The sequence below is a fragment of the Notechis scutatus genome, chromosome 1 (genome assembly GCF_049901735.1).
Source record: "Notechis scutatus isolate UNSWTSFEM ecotype Mainland chromosome 1, rNotScu1.2, whole genome shotgun sequence".
In the NCBI taxonomy this organism is placed as follows: domain Eukaryota; kingdom Metazoa; phylum Chordata; class Lepidosauria; order Squamata; family Elapidae; genus Notechis; species Notechis scutatus.
The window spans coordinates 176,962,651-176,981,821 of NC_142009.1; the positions used below are offsets into that span (position 1 = coordinate 176,962,651).

The 19,171-nt window shown below is 38.9% G+C and overlaps 1 long non-coding RNA gene across 1 annotated transcript in view; it reads right to left on the reverse strand.

Moving 5' to 3' along the window:
• Positions 1-7,750: 7,750 nt before the first annotated feature.
• Positions 7,751-19,171, reverse strand: part of LOC148133117 (uncharacterized) — a 205,248-nt gene continuing 193,827 nt past the window's right edge. Inside the window, exon 3 of the long non-coding RNA XR_015747088.1 lies at positions 7,751-7,858. This is a non-coding gene — a long non-coding RNA (uncharacterized LOC148133117). The remainder of the gene's footprint in view (positions 7,859-19,171) is intronic.

Here is a 19,171-nt window from a genome sequence, read left to right on the forward strand (position 1 = left end):
AATAATAACTGTGATCCACATTCCCTGGCCAATTATTTGAAGAATTTGCTGTATACCACTTGATTTGGAAAACTCTGTTCTGTTTATAGATCAATAATATGATGCAGTCCCTACTTTCAAACTTAACAGTTCTGTTTCTAACCCCATCAATGCATCCACAAAAACATGACATGGAAGAAAAGGGGTTGGACAGTAGAAAAACTGTTAAGAGGAACATTTCAAAGTTGCTTTGTGCAGTTCAACTGCGTAATGTCAGGCTAATTTTCAATATGCTGTCAAGAGGTCTGCATGGATCGCACCACACACACTTATGCTTTGCATACTAACTTGATATGCTAACACTGCTGAGGCTGAGTTTGAAATTATCCATACTGAATGCCACAAAGTAACTTTTCTAATATTCCAAGGATCACTTTTAATAATGACCTTGCTGCCTACATTTTTGTGATAATGGATGGTTTTATCCAATGTCTTTGCTCATTAAGTTGAGAGCTAATTGAGTGTTCTCATTTTCATGCCCTGTTTAAAGGCTTAAATTGACTTTCAGGTAGAGATGGATAAAAATATTTGGTTGCATTTTGGATTTTAATTGTCTGAATCAGCCCTTTATTTTATAAAAAAATTCAACTAATCTCTTAAATGTTCAGCTCATTGTTCCATGTGGAACGTTGAAGGTGGCCAATAATCAATTATTTAACAAGACATTAAAACAATAAGCTGTAGCAATCAAAGAGCAATTTTAAAAAATCGAAGTCAGTTAAAATTATATTAAGATCTGCATTAAAATGCAAATTAAAATGCAGAGTAGAAAAGCAGCAAACAATGAAATAAATCAATTTGACAGAGGAAACGGGGCTGTAGAAACTTCCATTGGAAGCATATTTACAGTCTGAGAGAAGGGCTTGAGAAAGAAATGTCTTTTTTTTTTTGGTTTCTCCCTTGATACTTATTTGATGTAAAAAGGACTGTAACCCCCCCCTTCATTTCCCCCCTTTCTTTCTGGAATCAAACAATGCAGGAGAGCAAGTAGGACTGTGTGTTCTATCTGCTTCTTTCTCCCACACTCAAGCTCCATCCCTGAACTCGGTGCTTAGTCCCAATATCTGAGAGGGAATTCTTTGTGTTCCTATTCAATGCATTTAGATTTCAAGGAAGATTTGTGCTCAGTGGAACACAAAAATTTTTTTCACTGGACTTCATTCCAGACTAGGTGCACTCAGGGAAGTGGCAATGATAGTGGATGTTACTGGATCTCGCTCTCCCTCCCCCTCTCCCCTTCTCCTCCCCTTCCTCTCACATACACACAGTTTCACCATTGTTCTCAACTTTCCATTACAATTTCACCCAATGCTTGATAGAATTAAAATGCAAAAGCAACCTCTTGGGGAAATTAAATGAGTTAGGATTTGGTTTGGTAGCTCTCCCACGGTGCAATTAGCAAGGAATCAGAGCACAGACTTATCATCTGTTGTTTATGAGTTCACTAAGTATGACCATATACAGTATTTGTATCTAGGACCAGGTCTTCCATTTGAGAAGCAAAGTGTCCTCCCTACAAAGGCCTACATCTTCTTTTGTAACATAGGTCTTGTCTATTCCTTCACCAAGACTCACTGTAATGAACCAGCTGTTATTTTGTTGCATATTTCACGTGTTGAAAAACAGAGGGAGCTTCTTCGAAGATTAGTGCCAAATTATTTCACAGGTATTAAGTTAAACAATCCAAACAAATCCATATGATTTCGGGTTGTTTGTTTTTTTTAAATGGCACTTCTAACATACAAGAGAAATGTTTCTAATCTTAGGCAAACTGCACTCCCCTCGATTACACTGACATTTGGAATGACAAACAACCGTGCATCTAATGAAGCAAAATATGTTTTTCTCTCTTTGAATTCTGATGACATGCAATGCCTTTGAATATCCTTGTTTAATTATACGCTTCTTGCTGTGAAAAGTTACAAAGTGCAACATCAGTGGCTCAAGCGTTCTTTTTCTCTCTCATCTTTTTTCTTTTCCCCTGGGGAGAAAAAAAAAAAAATCTAAAAGACGAATTAAGTCTCTATGAATGTGGGAGACTTTCTGAATCACTGAGTCAGAATCAGGCCTATGTTCAAATAAGGCACCCTCATCCCAAAAGATAAATCTTCCTAGACTTACTGAATTTTCCAGCATCTTGTAAGGCATCAAGTGGCTATATAATATGCACTCTCTAAAAAGAAGGTCCCTGAAACTTTAAATATGTAATTTAACTTAATTTGATCTAATTTGGAGCAATTCTGGCATCTTTTGAATAATTTCACCATTTGGCTTTTGTCTGGAGTTACGAAAAGAAGAAGGGTGCACACAGAAAGCTAAGGTCATACTCAGCAAGATTGGCCATCAGAGAAGATTCTGGTTGAGTGAGCAAGAAACCAGAAGGCATCCATTACTAATGTGATCTGAATTTGGTGTAGGCAAAATTGAGCCCAATATCAATAAACAAGTACATGAAATCATTGATTTGAATTATTTCCCATGCCTGCCTTAATGGATGTATAGTTGTACCATTGAAAGTAATGATGTGAATTGGTCACCCCTTGAGGCTGTGACTTCCATATATTAGTATTAAACACTGTTTAAACATTGTCATGATTTAATATTGGAAGTGTTTTGGAGGGCAATCACTGATTGCCTCATCTGAAGTGGCTGCTAGGGCATCAAAGCAGCATCATATTTTAACTGGATCAAAGCATTTTTGTGGGTTTGCTTTGATGAAGTAATATTCTCTCTCTCTCTCTCTCTCTCTCTCTCTCCCCCTCTAAAGTAATCCATAATGTTTCCCCAAATATTTGAAGCAAGGCTCTGATGCAAATCACACCCACTTTGTACATGTGTAATTATTAGTGAAAATTATCTCAATGTATTGATCCTTATAGAGCAGTAAATTCTGATCAGGTGATGCTAACCTACATTGCTTCAAATAATTATTTCCTCAAGGTTTTGGGAAGCAATGGTTATATGCTGGAATAAGCAGGGATGCAATCAATACAAGTTGGTATTTCTCTAATCCAGGGATGTCAAACTTGCCATGTGACGTATCGTGACTTTTTCCTGCTTTGCTAAACCGGGCATGGGTGTGGCCAGCACATGACGCATCTGGCCAATGAGCTGCAAGTTTGACACTCCTGCTCTAACCCTTATACAAACAAATCTATCCACATAGACATATACTTTGTCCTATTTATCACCTCTCCTCTCCTCAGGCTTCGGTGTGTTTTGTTTCTTGTGGTCTGCGTTGGAAGCTTTAGTGATTAATTATTCTGGTTATCTTGTCGGACTTGGCAGGCAGCGTTTGTTATCATGCCAAGAACATTGTCTGTATAAAGGAATTAACTCTGTAAATACTGAATCTTCTTGCCTGCCTGTATTTGTCAGAATTTGGACTCTTCATCTTCCTTGGCAAGGTGAGACATAACAGAAATATATGGGTGAGATGTTTGGGAGAGAAAGGCATGCATCTTTTTGCTGTTCTTACTGGGACACCCATATCTTTCTGTTTGCCTTGTTAGGAGATATCCCTGAAAGGGCAAAGGTAAGGTGAGTAGCCAATGGCAACATTTGCTGAACTCTAGAATGTTATTACAAGTAGATCCTAGACTTACAGCGGTTCATTTATTGAACATTTCAAGTTATACTAGCACTGAAAAAAGTGACTTGTCACTTTTTGACTTTATGACTGTTTTTCACACTTACAACTTGCCGCATCCCTGTGGTGTTCAAGTGGTGCTCCAGTTATTTTGGGATTGCATCCAAGTCACTTATTACTATTGGTACTGTCTTTGCTTTCTTTTTTTGTAATCTTTCTATTTGTAGATCCTTGTATTTTGTGATTTTCTCCAGTTCTTTCACTTCTCTTACGCTGTCTCCAGGTACTGCCACATTCGCCTTTCTGTCTTTCTTATCAACAGTTGTTAAGTCTGAGGGCATTATGGTGGCAGATGCCTGTTTGTTTGAATTCTAAAGTCTCAGAGCATTTTAGCTTCTTCATTTTCTATTCCTTTGCCGACAGTTCTTGAAGATCTTCCAATGCACCATTATTGCTACTTTGTCATGCCGATGTTTGTAGCCAGTTTGTGTGATCTTCCTCCAGCAGCTTCTTTGCAGAGATGGCATTTATGGTCTGTGGGCTATATGTATAAAGTTATGGTAAGTTGTGCATTATTTTTAAAGCTTGGTCTTGTGCAACCTGAATGAGCCCTTCTGTCTCTTTCTTCAACTTTCCCAATTTTAGCAGTTGTCAGGTCTTGTAGTTATCTGCTTTGTATGCTTTATATACATACATACATACATACATACATACATACATACATACACACACACACACACACACACGTGTGTGTGTGTGTGTGTGTGTGTGTATGGTATTCAGCTTTGTTTGGGTATTTTCCCACGTCATTATAGTTGTGCTTTTAAAGTTGTAGCAACGTTTTGGCAGAATCTCATCTGCCATCATCAGGATTCTGTATTGTGTTTGTCTGTGAGTCAGACTTTCACAGAGGTTTCTGTTTTAAATTTGGGGCTAGTCTACTGCTGTGCCAGAATGGTTTTTTTCTTCATCCTGATTGGTTGGGAGTCTTGGTCTGTGTTTATTGGTCTTGGAGTTTGCTGTGTTCTGCTTGATTGGTCTTTCTAATATCTTCTATCTGTTTTGTAGCTTTTTGTTTGTGTCTTGATTGGCTGGCAACATTGTGTTTCCTGTATTGGAGGCTTTTAGTGCAGCTTGGCTCCGAGCAAACGGATGGCTATCATTTATTAGGAAGCTAGGTTTCATCTGGGTGCCTGGTTGGGGTGTGTTTGAGCTGGAGTTATCGGGTGTGTGTGTGTGTGTCTGTTTGTGCCCAGGTGTTTGCCCGGCTTGTGGTGTGGAGATTTTTTTGTTTGTGAGTGCAGGTTTCCAAATAATTGATAGTCTAGTGGAATCATCTCTTCTATTCATGCTTTCAGGTCTTTTTTCAATCTCTATGGCTTCTCTGATAATTCTGTAGCTGGGGTTTTCTATAGTGGCTAGGGTTTTGGTGCCATTGAAGTCGATGCTATGACCTGTGGCTTTCATGTGTTGGACTAGTGAGGAAGTGTGTTCCAGCTTTTTTTACTGCATTTTTGTGTTCATCCAGGTGGGTACTTATTCTTCTATTGGTCTGTCCAATGTATATGGCAGGGCATGATGTACAGGGGACTTCGTATATGCCTTGGTTTCCAGGTTAATTTTATCTTTGGATTTTCTTAAGATGGCTGCCATTTTTCTGTCTGTTTTGAAGGCAGTCTTGATGTGATGCCAGTGTAGTATCTTACTGATTTTGTCTGTAGTACCTCTTATGTAGGGCAGGAACAGCTGTCCTGCCCTGTCCAACACTTCCTTGTTGCTTCCTTAGTGTACATTTTAGCCAAGTAGTTCTCTCTTTTTGCCCCACAGTTTAATTATGTTGTCTCACTGCCTTCCACTGATCCTACTCTTTCCCCTTTATATCTGATACACTCTTGTCCTAGTGCTATTATCTGCATCAAAAGTAATTTATGAAAAGCCATGATAATCACACCAATTTAGGTTACCTAGGCTACACATAACTATAAACATTGTGAATGATAATAGCTTTCCTTGCCCTTGGATGCTTCATAAATGCTGGACTCTACACCGTTGCGTATCCTTCTCCTGATATTTCTCAAGTGATCACTAGCAGGTAGCTCATTTCTCTTGACAGCTAATCGTAACAACGTATGCATTCATTAAATCTGAATAGTATTTTTTTGTGAAAATGGACTTTTTGTTTTCATTAGTGCCTTAGCATTTATTCAGGTTCACAGGAACTGCTTTTAGTGCTAGACTAAATTACATGTTTATAAATCATGTATGGTTTCATTTTCTTGAATATCCTTTTGTATAAAAAGGAACGGTATCTAGCAGGCTCATGCTACCTTTTTGTAGCTGCCCCTGATCAGCTCTGCAAGGCATAAAAGATCCAACTGTGAGGAGTATTGGTGTTAGCATTGGACATATGGTTATATATTTTTATTTATATTCATATTCATATTCATATTCATATTCATATATATATATATATATATATATATATATATATATATATATATATATATATATATATTCTTAAGTTTTCTGGTACTTACATGTATGGTATTCGGCTTGGTTGGGTATTTTCCCACGTCATTGTAGTTGTTCTTTTAAAGTTGTAGCAACGTTTCAGCAGAATCTCATCTGCCATCATCATATATATATATATATATATATATGTGTGTGTGTGTGTGTGTGTGTGTGTGTGTGTGTGTGTGTGTGTATTGAAATTGAGGTCTGTTAGAAGAAAATTTAAAGGAAAGGATTATACAGTATTTCATAATATGAGGAACAAAAGAATGAAATAAGTTGTTTTTCATATTATACCATAGTTTGGTTTTACTTATTTATTTGTATTTATTAAATGCATATGCCACCCACCTCAGTTTTAGTCATACATTATGTCAATCCCATCAATCACTGTTACTGTTTTCATCCCAATAGCAACCCTAATATTCAGTCCAAAGAGTACTATTCCATTTCACCATCTGTATGACCTTGGAATGTATTCCATTAGATGGAAGCTGTAGATGACCAGTGATAGATGGCTTTCCCTGAGAACTCAACAAATACATTTTCAACCTTTAGGAGACTTTCTCTGTTTACATTTCACTCTAGCACAAGATCATCCTGACAACCTCCTTGTGGTTGTACATTCATATGATTCCTAATTACCCTCAACTCTCCAGCTACCAGGAATGCATCTACCAGGGAGAATTGACATTGGACAACCAGTTCTTTCAAACTTGACTCTTCATCCAAGACTTGAAGGATTCTGTTAATGTAGCTTAACAATAAACTCATCTGGTTGTGTTTCCTACCTGATCCTCATCTGGTTGTGTTTCCTATCTGATCATTCTTGGAAGTCTGACAGTAGACATTTCCTTCCTTCTCTTTTACAGCCTGAGAAATTAGTGAGATTCCTTTCTGAATCTCTTTCTCTGCCCATTAGGCAACTGTAGGCCATGCCCTCTCTTATCTAATTGTTCTCTAGTCAGCATCTTTTCTTCCACTCTCCCAAGGTAATTCTCATGTACCATTACTGGTCCTGGACTGACATTGGGAAGATCCAGGTTTAAATCAACCTTCAGGCCTAAGGACATTTCTTAGGTTCATCACTTTCTCTCATCCAAACATAAGGTCAACGATTATTTGTGTGGTGAAAATAGACAAAGGGAATAACAGTAGCAATAGCACTTTGACTTACAATATATACTGTTTCACAATGCTTTACAGCCCCCTCTAAGTAGTTTACAATCTGGGTCCCTATTTTACTGACCTCAGAAGAATGGAAGGCTGAATCAACTTTTAGCTGATGAACTGCTGGCAGTCAGAAGAGTTAGCTGTGAATCCCATCATGAGCTCTTGAATGAAAGGTGCTACATGAATAAAATATATAGATTTAAAATTAAAGGAATTAAAATCCTTTAAACCTGGACATCTTTGCCTTGGAATTAAATGACAGCTGACTGAGGAGGAGTGATAAGGAGTGTGATAAGGAGATTCCAATACATCTTGCACTAACAGAGGTCTGCAATGCAATGGGATATCCTTCTACTGCATCTCACAATCTCCACACTTGATAGCTGGTGTGTAACGTATTTGTGTGTAAGGTAAAATAGCCGGTATATAATGTGCAACTTACTTCAACACAGTGTTGCGTTGTTTCTCTCTGGAGTTTAACTGCATTCAGTAACATTTATCTCCAGACAGTGTGTGAATCCACTGAAGTCTTCTTTCTGGCTTGATCTGGAAAGAGAAACAGCTGATAGAGAAAAAAACACATAACTACAAACGTATTAGCTGGTCTTTTTATTTCCACTACCACAAATCATTGTTTCCTTCTGGCCTGCTTTTATGTATATATTTAATATATGTGTATGCCATCCCTAGCATCCATTATCTGCTGAAGATAAAAGAAGAAAAATGCTACCCACTTATTTCTGATTTGTTGGTTTTTGGTAGACTCTGTCTCTGATTATATCAGAATTACATTTCTGAGTTTTCCAAAGGAACACATTGGGATGCCATTTAAATGGGTTTATTCTGAGGATGGTAACTTGCATGTGCTGCATTATAAAACCAGCAAACCTTTTCCCTTTTAAGAAAGAGGGAAGTCAATGGTCTGAAAAAGTTTGTAGTCTAAACAGTCAGTCAATTCTATAATTTGTTTTCTTAAGTTTCTGCGGGTATTTATAGAAAAATCAAGAAAAAGAATACCAAAATCAAATGGTAAGTATATTTTACTTAAAAATAGACAGGGGATTTCTCCTTTATCTAAGAACAAAATGCCATGGTTGTCGAACTGATTACACTGATCTTATGAAATATTAACCATGATTAAATTGTCCTGAGAATCCTCATGGCTGATCCCTACTCACCTCTGTTTCATCTCTGTTGAAAACTGGCTATAGATCAATGCAGGGCCAAAAGGAGATGGCAGTGAAAAGTTCAGATTCATGGTTTTGATTAGGAAATAATTAAATGACATTTTGCAGTTCTAACAGTAATTTGTAGATACAGGTGGTTATTGACTTACAAGCAAGACTTAGACTTAGAATAACTTTATTGTCACTTTGAATGTACACTAATCGGCATACATTAAAATGAAATTTCATTGCATCCAGCTCTCAAAGGGTCACCACCACCAATATATACTATATAAATATGACAAAATAAATAAATAAATATGAAATTATGCATATACTCACGTATATTACATGACACAGAGAAACAACACAGTTCTGATATATACATGTACATAGTGAGAAAAATGGACTTTACCAGATGGATGGCATAGGAAATAAAGCTGTTACAGAATCTGGTAGTCCTGCTAGAAATACTTTGAAACCTCCTCTAGAGGGGAGCAACAGAAAGAGACCATAAAGTGGGAGCATGGGGTCTCTAACAATGCTTTGAATCTAAGCACATAGCATTTATTAGAGCTGTCCTGAATAATGGGACATGAGTTTCCAATAATCTTCTCAGCTGTCCTTTCCTCTATATGGACTTTCTCTCTGAGGCATTGCTGCCACCAAACCAAACATTGATGCAGTTTGTTAAAATGCTGTCAATTGTGCCTCTGTAAAAAGTGGTCAGGACAGAAGGAGAAAGATGTGCTCTCCAAAATTGTGTCTATAATTTCTGTTGCTAAGCAAGGCACTTGTGAAGTGAGCTGCCCTTAATTTTATGACCTTTTTGTCACCATTCAGCAAATCACTGCAGCTGTTAAATAAATCACATGGTTGTTTGTGCAAATCTGGCTTCTCTAATTGATTTTGCTTGTCAGAAGCCAGCTAGGAAGATTCCAAATCACATTCATGTGCTTCCAGGATACTGCAACTATTATAAATATATACTGGTTGCAAAGTGCTCAAAGTTTGATCATGTGCTTGTAGGAATGCTGCAATGGTATTAAGTGCAAAGACCAGTTGTATCTTACTTTTTCAGTGATGTTGTAACTTCGAATGGTTGCTAAATCAACGTTTGTAAGTCAAAGATTACCTGTAGTGTGTATTTTCTAAATTTGTGCTAGAAAGAGAAGAGGTACAACTCAGTATAGTAGTTATTAATGAAAAGGAAATGTGATAACAGTGTTCCAATATTTAAGGGGTGCCACAAAGAAGAGGGGGTCAACCTACTTTCCAAAGCACCTGAAGGCAGGACAAGAAGCAATTGATGAAAACTAACCAAGGAGAGGACCAACCTAGAACTTAGGAGAAAATTACTGACAGAACAATTAATCAGTGGAATGACTTGCCTTCAGAAGTTGTGCATGCTCCAGAATTGGTAGTTTTTAAGATGAGATTGGACAGCCATTTATGGCAGATATAGGGTTTCCTACCTCACTAGGGGGTTGGGCTAGAAGATTTAAAGGTCCATTCCAACTCTGTTTTTTTGTTATTCTAATGAATTTCACCTTTGATGAGCAATCTGGGGATTTAAGATAATTGAAGCCCAGGCTGCATAAACAGAGGGGTAGAATCAAGATCATGTGAAGTGTTCATACCACTTTATAATGTCTTGGTAAGGCCACACTTGGAATACTGCATCCAGTTTTGGGCGCCATGATGTAAAAAAGACGTTGAGACTCTAGAAAGAGTGCAGAGAAGAGCAACAAAGATGATTAGGGAACTGGAGGCTAAAACATATAAAGAATAGTTGTTGGAATTGGGTGTGTCTAGTTTAATGAAAAGAAGGACTAGGGGTGACATGATAGCAGTGTTCCAATATCTAAAGGGTTGCCGTAAAGAAAAGAGAGTCAACCTACTCTCCAAAATCACCTGAGGGCAGGACAAGAAGCAATGGGTGGAAACTAAACAAGGAGAGAAGCAACCTAGAACTAAGGAAAACTAAGGACAAATTTCCTGACAGTGAGAACAATTAATCCATGGAACAACTTGTAAATGCTCCAACACTGGAAGTTTTTAAAAAGAGATTGGATGAAGTGGTGTAGGGTTTCCTGTCTAAGCAGGGGGTTGGACTAGAAGACCTCTGAGGTCCCTTCCAATTCTTCTATTCTATTCTATTCTATTCTATTCTATTCTATTCTATTCTATTCTATTCTATTCTATTCTATTCATCTGGAGAGCACCAATTTGAAAAAGGCTGGTATGAGACTAGAAGTGATGTAAGTAGACATGGATGCATGACTTTTTCCTTTGTCTTTGAAATGTTTGATTCTACTATTTATGGGTTTCCACATTTTTCACACATAAACACACATATATCATTTATTTCTGCCCCATGAATACATAAGAAATACAGACTATTGACTCATTGGATAAACATCCTAGTGCATCCTAGACCAATCCAAGTCCAAAAATGCTAGGGAATTTCTAGAATCCTGGCACTCTAACAAATTATCCATCAATAGACAATAGACATTAACATAATCTATAGAGAAGAGACAATTAACCAGACAAAAAGAGAACAAAAAGACCCAAGTGCTACTTTTCCAGCAATCAGCACCCCGATCAGCATTGATTAACTCCAAGAATAACATCAGACCAACAATCAAGTAAACAATACCCCAATCAAGAAACTACCAAAGAAGCCAACAACAAACAGCCCAACCAAAGAATCTTTAAGACCATCCCCACCTACACTGACAGGACAAACCACTAGAATATAAAGTGACAGCCAAATGGCATTTCTTACTTGCACTGATGATGTTACATAGTTTGGGTAATGAAACATCCGGAATAGAATAGAATAGAATAGAATAGAATAGAATAGAATAGAATAGAATAGAATAGAATAGAATAGAATAGAATAGAATAGAATAGAATAGAATAGAATAGAATACTTTATTGGCCAAGTGTGACTGGACACAAAAGGAATTTGTCTTGGTGTAAATACTCTTAGTATTTCTTAAAAGAAAAGATACATTCATTAAGAATCAAGAATCATAACGTACAACACTTAATGATAGTCATAGGATACAATAAGCAATCAAATCATACTAGGAAACAGTCCATATAAATTGTAAGGATACAAGCAACAAAGTTCATACAGTCATACAGTCACAAGTGGGAGGGGATGGGTGATAAGGAGTGATGAGAAGGTTAATAGCAATAGTAGTGCAGACTTTGTAATAGTTGAACAGTGTTGAGGGAATTATTTGTTTAGCAGAGTGATGGCTTTTGGGAAAAAACTGTTCTTGTGTCTAGTTGTTCTGGTGTGCAGTGCTCTATAGCATTGTTTTGAGGGAAGGAGTTGAAACAGTTTATGTCTGGGATGTGAGGGGTCTGTAAATATTTTCACAGCCCTGTTTTTGACTCGTGCAGTATGCAGGACAAAACTGCAACAAAACAAGCTCAGAGAGCACCAAGAACCCCTGCAAAAACATCTTTGTAGAAAGGCATATTGAAGTCACCATGATTTATAAATCTAGTATTAACACTCAGTGACAAATAATTTTTTCTTTATTATTAAGGGGAAGCTGGGACAAATAGTCCAGTACCTTGGGGTTCAGATAGCTAACAATCTGAATTGATCTCTCCACATGTCATCCTTAGTCAAGTATGCAAACCAGCACCTGCATTTCCTGCATTGGATGAGGAGAGCATATTTTTCTCCTGTGCTGGTCACTTTTTATAGAGGTACAATTGAGAGCACTTGAACAAACTGCATCACAGGTTGGTTTGATGGTAGCAGTGCCTTAGATAGAAAGTCCATACAGAGAGAGGTAAGGACAGCCAAGAAGATTATAGGAAGCTTGCTTCCCATTATTCAAGATACTGCTTAAAAGCATTATGTGCTTAGAGCTCAAAGCATTATTAGATACCCCATGCACCCACTTTATGGTCTGTTTCTGTTGCTCTCTTCTGGGTGGAGGTTTCGAAGTATTTTGCAGCAGGACTACCGGATTCTGTAACAGCTTTGTTTTCTATGCCATCCGTCTGGCAAACTCACAAGATTTCATTTTTGTTGCCATGTACATTTATATATCCGAACTAGACTGTGATGTTTCTCTGTGTCATATAATATATATAGGTATATGGGTACAAGCATAATTTTTATTAATTTATTTTTTGTTATGTTTATGTCGTGTATATTGGAGGTGGTGACCATTTGAGAGCTGTAAGCAACGAAATTTCATTTTGATGTATGCCAATTAGTGTACATTTAAAGTGACAATAAAGTTATTCTAGGTCTAAGTCTATAAGAGTAGAGATTCAACACAGTTCTCTTTCTATGAAGTGTTAAAATAGCATTAAGCTGCTGCTACTTGCAACTCAGGAAAGTAGGTAACGTGATATTTCTAGAAGAAAGACTATAACACTCTGTAGGATAAGATTTTGAATTAAAGACAAGTCATCTTTACTTTTTTTAGTGATTTCCACATTTGTTTACTATTGGACATCATTTTTTATTTAAGCAAGTAAATCTCTATCTTTTATGATAGCCCCATGGTGTTACTTTAATACAAAATGAATACAAAGCACATATTGTCCCCTAAGTCTTAAAATCCATCTTCAACTGCTGGCATTTCCATGCTGGATTAAAGATTTGCTTTTGTTTCTCCGAACAAAGCTATCTGTAAACTCAGAAGATTTTGTTTTCTTTCGGTCTTTTTAAAATCTGAAAAACCTGCTTTAGCATTAGACTCTGCAGCTAAGTTTTATCAACCAAATATCAGCAAAGTGATAAATGGGGGATGCAGCATGTCTGTAACATAAAACACCACAGTGACTTGCTTAGTGGTGCAGTGAAGAGCTTCAGGGGTGGGATTCAAAATTTTTAACAACTGGTTCTGTGGGTGTGGCTTAGGTGGTGGGCGTGGCTTGGTGGTCATGTGACTGGGTGGACATGGCTTGGTGGTCATGTTATTGGCTAGGTGTAGCCAACTCAATATCACTCACATTGAGGCACGCATCTCCTCGCCTGGCCTCTCATGACTGTGGGGATGCTGCAACAGTTGTAAGCGTGAAAAATGGTCATAAGTCATTTTTTTTAGTGCCATTGTAACTTTAAATGGTCACTCCACACAAGCAAAGTACCAGCAAAGGAGGGGGAAAAAACTCCAGAGACGTTCCTGAGACAGGAAGTCTAGTTCTTCCAAGAACGTAATAAGGGTTAACGGAGAGGCAGGTTCTGTAAGCAACACAAAGAATGTTTCCTTCCTGCCTTCCTTACAGGATTAGGCCAGTACTTTCTTCTAACAACTGGGTTTTCTCCAAACTGCTTAGATTGTTAACAACCTGTTCTAGTGAATAGGTGCGAACTGGTAGAATCCCACCCTTGAAGAGCTTCCATAGCTTACGATAGAAAATGCAAGCTTAATGGGGTGAGTGTGACCAAAGAAGCAGAATAAATGCTATCTCTTCGAACAAAGCATGTGGAGCTAAACCAATTGTGTGAAATGGAAAGGCAGTTTTGAACCAGAGGAATTTGAATTTGAGAAGACAACCGCAAATCTGACTTTTTAAAAAAAATCCCTCTTTCCTTTCCTTTCCTTTCCTTTCCTTTCCTTTCCTTTCCTTTCCTTTCCTTTCCTTTCCTTTCCTTTCCTTCCCTTCCCTTCCCTTCCCTTCCCTTCCCTACAGCCCTACATACAACCACCATTTCAGGTTACTTGTTCATACATTCCCATAAGCCCCCAAATTAACACTTTCTGCTAGATAGTTAGGGGGGAAAGAACTGGGATTAGGAGTTGGTCTAGTTTCTCACTGAAAGGTATCCCCAGAGAAAGGAAAGAGGCTATTGGGCTATCATCATAGATAAAATCTCCAAATACTAAATACTCTTCAAAGCTTGTTGGTTCAAGGACAAATCTTTAGAAAATTGCAGAAGAGTTGTTGAGTGAAATCTGGAAGACTCAGTGAAGACTGGAAGAGAAGGATGCCCTCCAGTTTCTTGTTTATCCATTGCAGACGATCCCTCTGGTTTGAAAACAATGGCAGTTAAAATGTTTACTAACCAGAGCCAAGAGAGGAGAGCCAGTTTGAGAGACAAGAAAACCGATGTTTCTTTATTAATGAGATGTATAGGCCTCCCCCCATTTCCTAATCTATGATGACACTGGGCGCAGTACAAAATACCAAAATAAAAACACAATAAAAACACAGAACACTTCATCAAAAAGAGAATGTGAGGAAAACCAACATCAGTTAAATGATCAATGCTTCCCTCAAGAGATCAATTAACCATTCTCACCCATTCCATTTAAAATAAGATGTAAATAGAGCAAAATTAGAAATAGCCACCTGCACATACAAGCTAGAGAAACATTACAGCTTGAAAACAAGTGCAGTTAGAGAAAACGTAGGCTGCAGTCTTGAGTACAGAACAAAAGGTTCTCTTGCAAAGCCTTTTAATCTCAACTGTGGTGTGCAGGGAAAAGGAGGGGGAGTTGAGATGTCCTTGCCTCATCTAGCAGTAAATAATCCTTGCTAACTCTTGAAAAGAAATGTGATGAAATTGAAAGTAGCATGCTCACTTTGATGTATTTTCTTAATAAATAATAAAAAAAAATCCCAAAGAACTGCTTTTGCACTGTATCTTTCATCAAATCCTATAAATTCACAGGAAGCCTTTGTGATGCAAGGTACTTCAAAGTGAGTTTTATATGGTTAATTTTATTGCTAACATTATTTTTATGGTATGCCTATTGAATGGTACCTACTGAAATCCATTTGCATCTATCTTGAAAAAATTCTTATGAAATCATTGAGGCTTCTAAGTGAACATAGGACTGCACCAGGGCTCCATTTTGTTGTTAAAAATGACCATTTAGATTGCAATACTAAATACACATATTGGAAGAACAAAGCTTCTTTGCATTCAGTATAATTTACTTCTACATCAGCCTATGTAAAAAAATTTCATACTAGAGAGTCCATGAAGTGCATTGAAATAGAGAATTGTTTTAAGAATAATCCAACAAGAAGTAAAAGAGTACAAGAAAGGAAAATTGTAACACTTGATTCATGATCCCATCACATACAATAATAATTATGAAATTCAAAACAATAGACTACAGGGCTTACATTTAAAACTGAGTGTCAGAGTATCATACACAGTGTGAGAGACACAGTCTTGCTGGTGTAACAACATTCACAGCTTTCACAGATATAAGGACTGAGCCACAAAGACGTATGTGGCTAAGGCAATTCATAAGGGCTATGACAGTAGAGCCAATCCTTTTCAGCCTGGAAAACAGTCAATTATTGACGAACATGTGTTTTAAAGTATTGTGTAAAGTCATTATCTAAGCTGCAATGTATCCTGTCATTGATAAAATAATACTTTGCACATATCCCTCTTTCCCTGTTGTGAAGACACCTTCCTATTTCAAGATAGCATCTCTATCTTGTCATTAGCCAACATAAATAATGGCTTTAGGTACTCTGTCCTGGAAGTGATGCTTTTCCTTTCATATTGGTTCAGAACCTTATATCTGGACAATTAATGGCACATAGAGATGTTTGAGGTAATGGAAACAGTATGCTTGGTCCCAGCTTGCTGATTATGGGACCATCCCTTTCATGTAGTCCCTCAGCTCAGGACATCTTTTGTAGAGCTCTTTGGCCAGAAAGACAAACAGATTTCCTACTGGCATTTTTAAAAAAATGTATTGGCCTATCACTGATAGAAGTGGCAAAGTTCTGAAATAGACTAGCATGTCTATTTATGCTTTTATGCTTCTATAGTTTGTGTGGTGGGAATTCTCATAGGCGACTGCTTCCAAAGAAATTCTGGTTCCTCACTTCCTTTTCTCTGGTAATATTCTGAGGATTATTTTGTAGCTTGCATATTAAAGCACATAGCTAAGCCCCTTCTTAAATTCCATTTATTTTCAAGACAGTGAAAATGGCTGCATTGGCATAAATCCAGTGGCTGCATCTGCATAAATCTACATGAAATCACTGCATAAATCTGGATCACTAACCACGAGATGGCAGTCAAGATATATAAAATGGAACTCTAAGCTGTTGCCAAGGGCCACAAGTGGTAGTTGTTAAGAATTTTGAAAAGTCCAACACACTGATTCTGTAATGGAAATGGACAAAAAACCCGTCAGAGCTTATCAGAATTTTGAATATGCCAGTTAAGGATGACTTTTCTGGCAATGGTTGAGGGTGAGCAGAGTTGGCATTTCAGTTGAAGGAACTACTAAACATAAACCTAAAAGTATACTGTTTGTTAAAGCTACATGGACAAAGTACAGACAATAAAGAAGTGCTGTAGAATCAGCAGGATCTAGGGCAGCATCCAGGCATTATGATGCTAATGAATCACAGCAATGCAACCATAGATCTGCTATCTATCTATATCTATCTATCTATCTATCTATCTATCTATCTATCTATCTATCTATCTATCTATCTATCTATCTATCTATCTATCCATCCATCCATCCATCCATCCATCCATCCATCCTGTGATGACCCGTAGTCTCTCAAAATAACCCCAAACACAAAACATACATTAAAGTCCGGTAAGGCCTTCAACTTAACTTCACTGTTTTATTAGGCACAGTTTAAAGTCACAAAAGTAAATAATGAGGCAAACAGAAAACCAAAACAAACCGCATTGATGAGAGTTCCGAAGCAAGCCAAGATAACTAATCATAAACTCCAGTAAAATAACCAAGAAAAGTCCATGGGAAGAACGCCAGCAAAGATAAACTTCTTTCAAAGTGAACACTAAAATTGACTCCTGCAAATTCTATCTGCGCAGTTGCAAACTAGCTCCCACCTGCAAGCCATGAGGAGGATCATGGTAATCTCTTCTTGAGTAGACCTCGTTTTTCCCTGCTCCTCTCCTCCCTGCGTGACCTAGGATGGATAGGGGATGGGCCTGGATCCTCCTCTGATTGCTCATCTGGCCTCTGCCCTTCCCCAGCCTCCTCCACCACCTCTGGAGCCACACTCCCACTCCCAGTTGGCTGTTCCTCCTTTTCCTCAGAGTCAGTCTCCACCAGGGGCATGACACTATTCCCCCCCGCGCAGGGCCCCCTCCCCCGGGATCAGGTGAACGAGGACATTGAGGAAACCGAGTGTGAAAGTCCTGGACCAAACAAGGAGCATGAACATCAGGGGCATCGACCCAGGTGAAGTCCTCTGGTCCATAACCTTTCCATGACACCAAATACTGAAATCAGCCCCACAACTGGCGTGAATCTTGGATGCTATCCACTTCATACTCCTCCTCTCCCAGAGGGGCTACTGGGGCTGGCAGTGATGGAGCCAGTCTATGCGGACTGTCGGCCGAGGCAGGGACTAACAGGGAATAATGAAAAACAGGATGGATATGCATGGTCCGTGGCAGGGAGAGATGACAAGCCACAGGATTTATCACTGCCTCAACCGGAAAAGGTCCCAAGTAACGGTGATTGAGCTTTTTTGATGGTCGCGTCGTTGGTAAATATCGAGTAGAGAGCCAAACCCGTTTGCCGACCGCTAAAGGTGGAACATCGTGACGATGTCGGTCTGCAAACCGTTTATAGTCTTCCTTGGCTCTCTCTAGTTTATCGCAGACCATGTGGTGCACGGCTTTTAATTCCTGCAAAAACGTATCCACTGCCGGAACTGGGGAATAAGACAGGGCTAAAGGGAAAAGTTGTGGATGAAACCCATAGTTAGCAAAGAAAGGGGACACATGGGTGGATGCATGTTGAGCATTGTTATAAGTGAATTCTCCCACCGGCAGCACTTCCACCCAATTGTCTTGTTGGGTATTGCTGAAACAGCGGAAGTACTGCTCCAAAATAGCATTCACTCTCTCTGTCCCCCCCATCAGTTTCGGGGTAATGAGAAGACGACAGACACGTCTGAACCTGCAGTTTTGCGAGTAGGGTCTGCCACAAGCATGCTGTAAATTGTACCCCCCCCATCTGATACCATGTGGTCTGGTAACCCATGCAACTGGAAAACATGGGAGATAAACAATTGAGCCGTTATCTTGGCCGATGGAAGATCTGCACACGGAATAAAGTGGGCCATTTTAGTCAACATATCCACCACCACCAAAATGGTTGTGGCACCATTCGATGGTGGTAACTCAACGATGAAATCCAATGAAACTTCCCCACATGGTCATTCTGATGTGGGCAAGGGCTGCAAGAGACCAGGGGGTGCATCAGGAGCATACTTGGCTTGGCGACAGATCCCACAGGACGCCACATATCCCAACACATCATGTTTAAGTCTTGGCCACCAAAATGTCCTAGAGATGAGGTGCAGTGTTTTGAACACCCCAAAGTGTCCTGCTGCCCAGACTCTCATGACATTGACATAGGATAAGGCCACGAAGAGGACCTCCAGGCACATAAATGCAATCACGGAACCACAACAGGTCCCTAATATACGCCCAAGGAGTCTCTTGCCTCTCATTGTCATCCAATTCTCGACATCGAGCTGCCAAAAATGGGTCCTGCTGCTTCGCCTCCTGAATCCTCACTTGAAGGTCCACAGGTTCCTCGGTGGCCGCAAACCGCTCCAATGGAATCACCGTCCGGGGCAAGATTTTATCCTCCCTTCGAGTATACTCGGGCTTCTAAGATAGGGCGTCAGCACGTTGATTCCCTCCACTCGGAACAAGCAAAGAATAAGG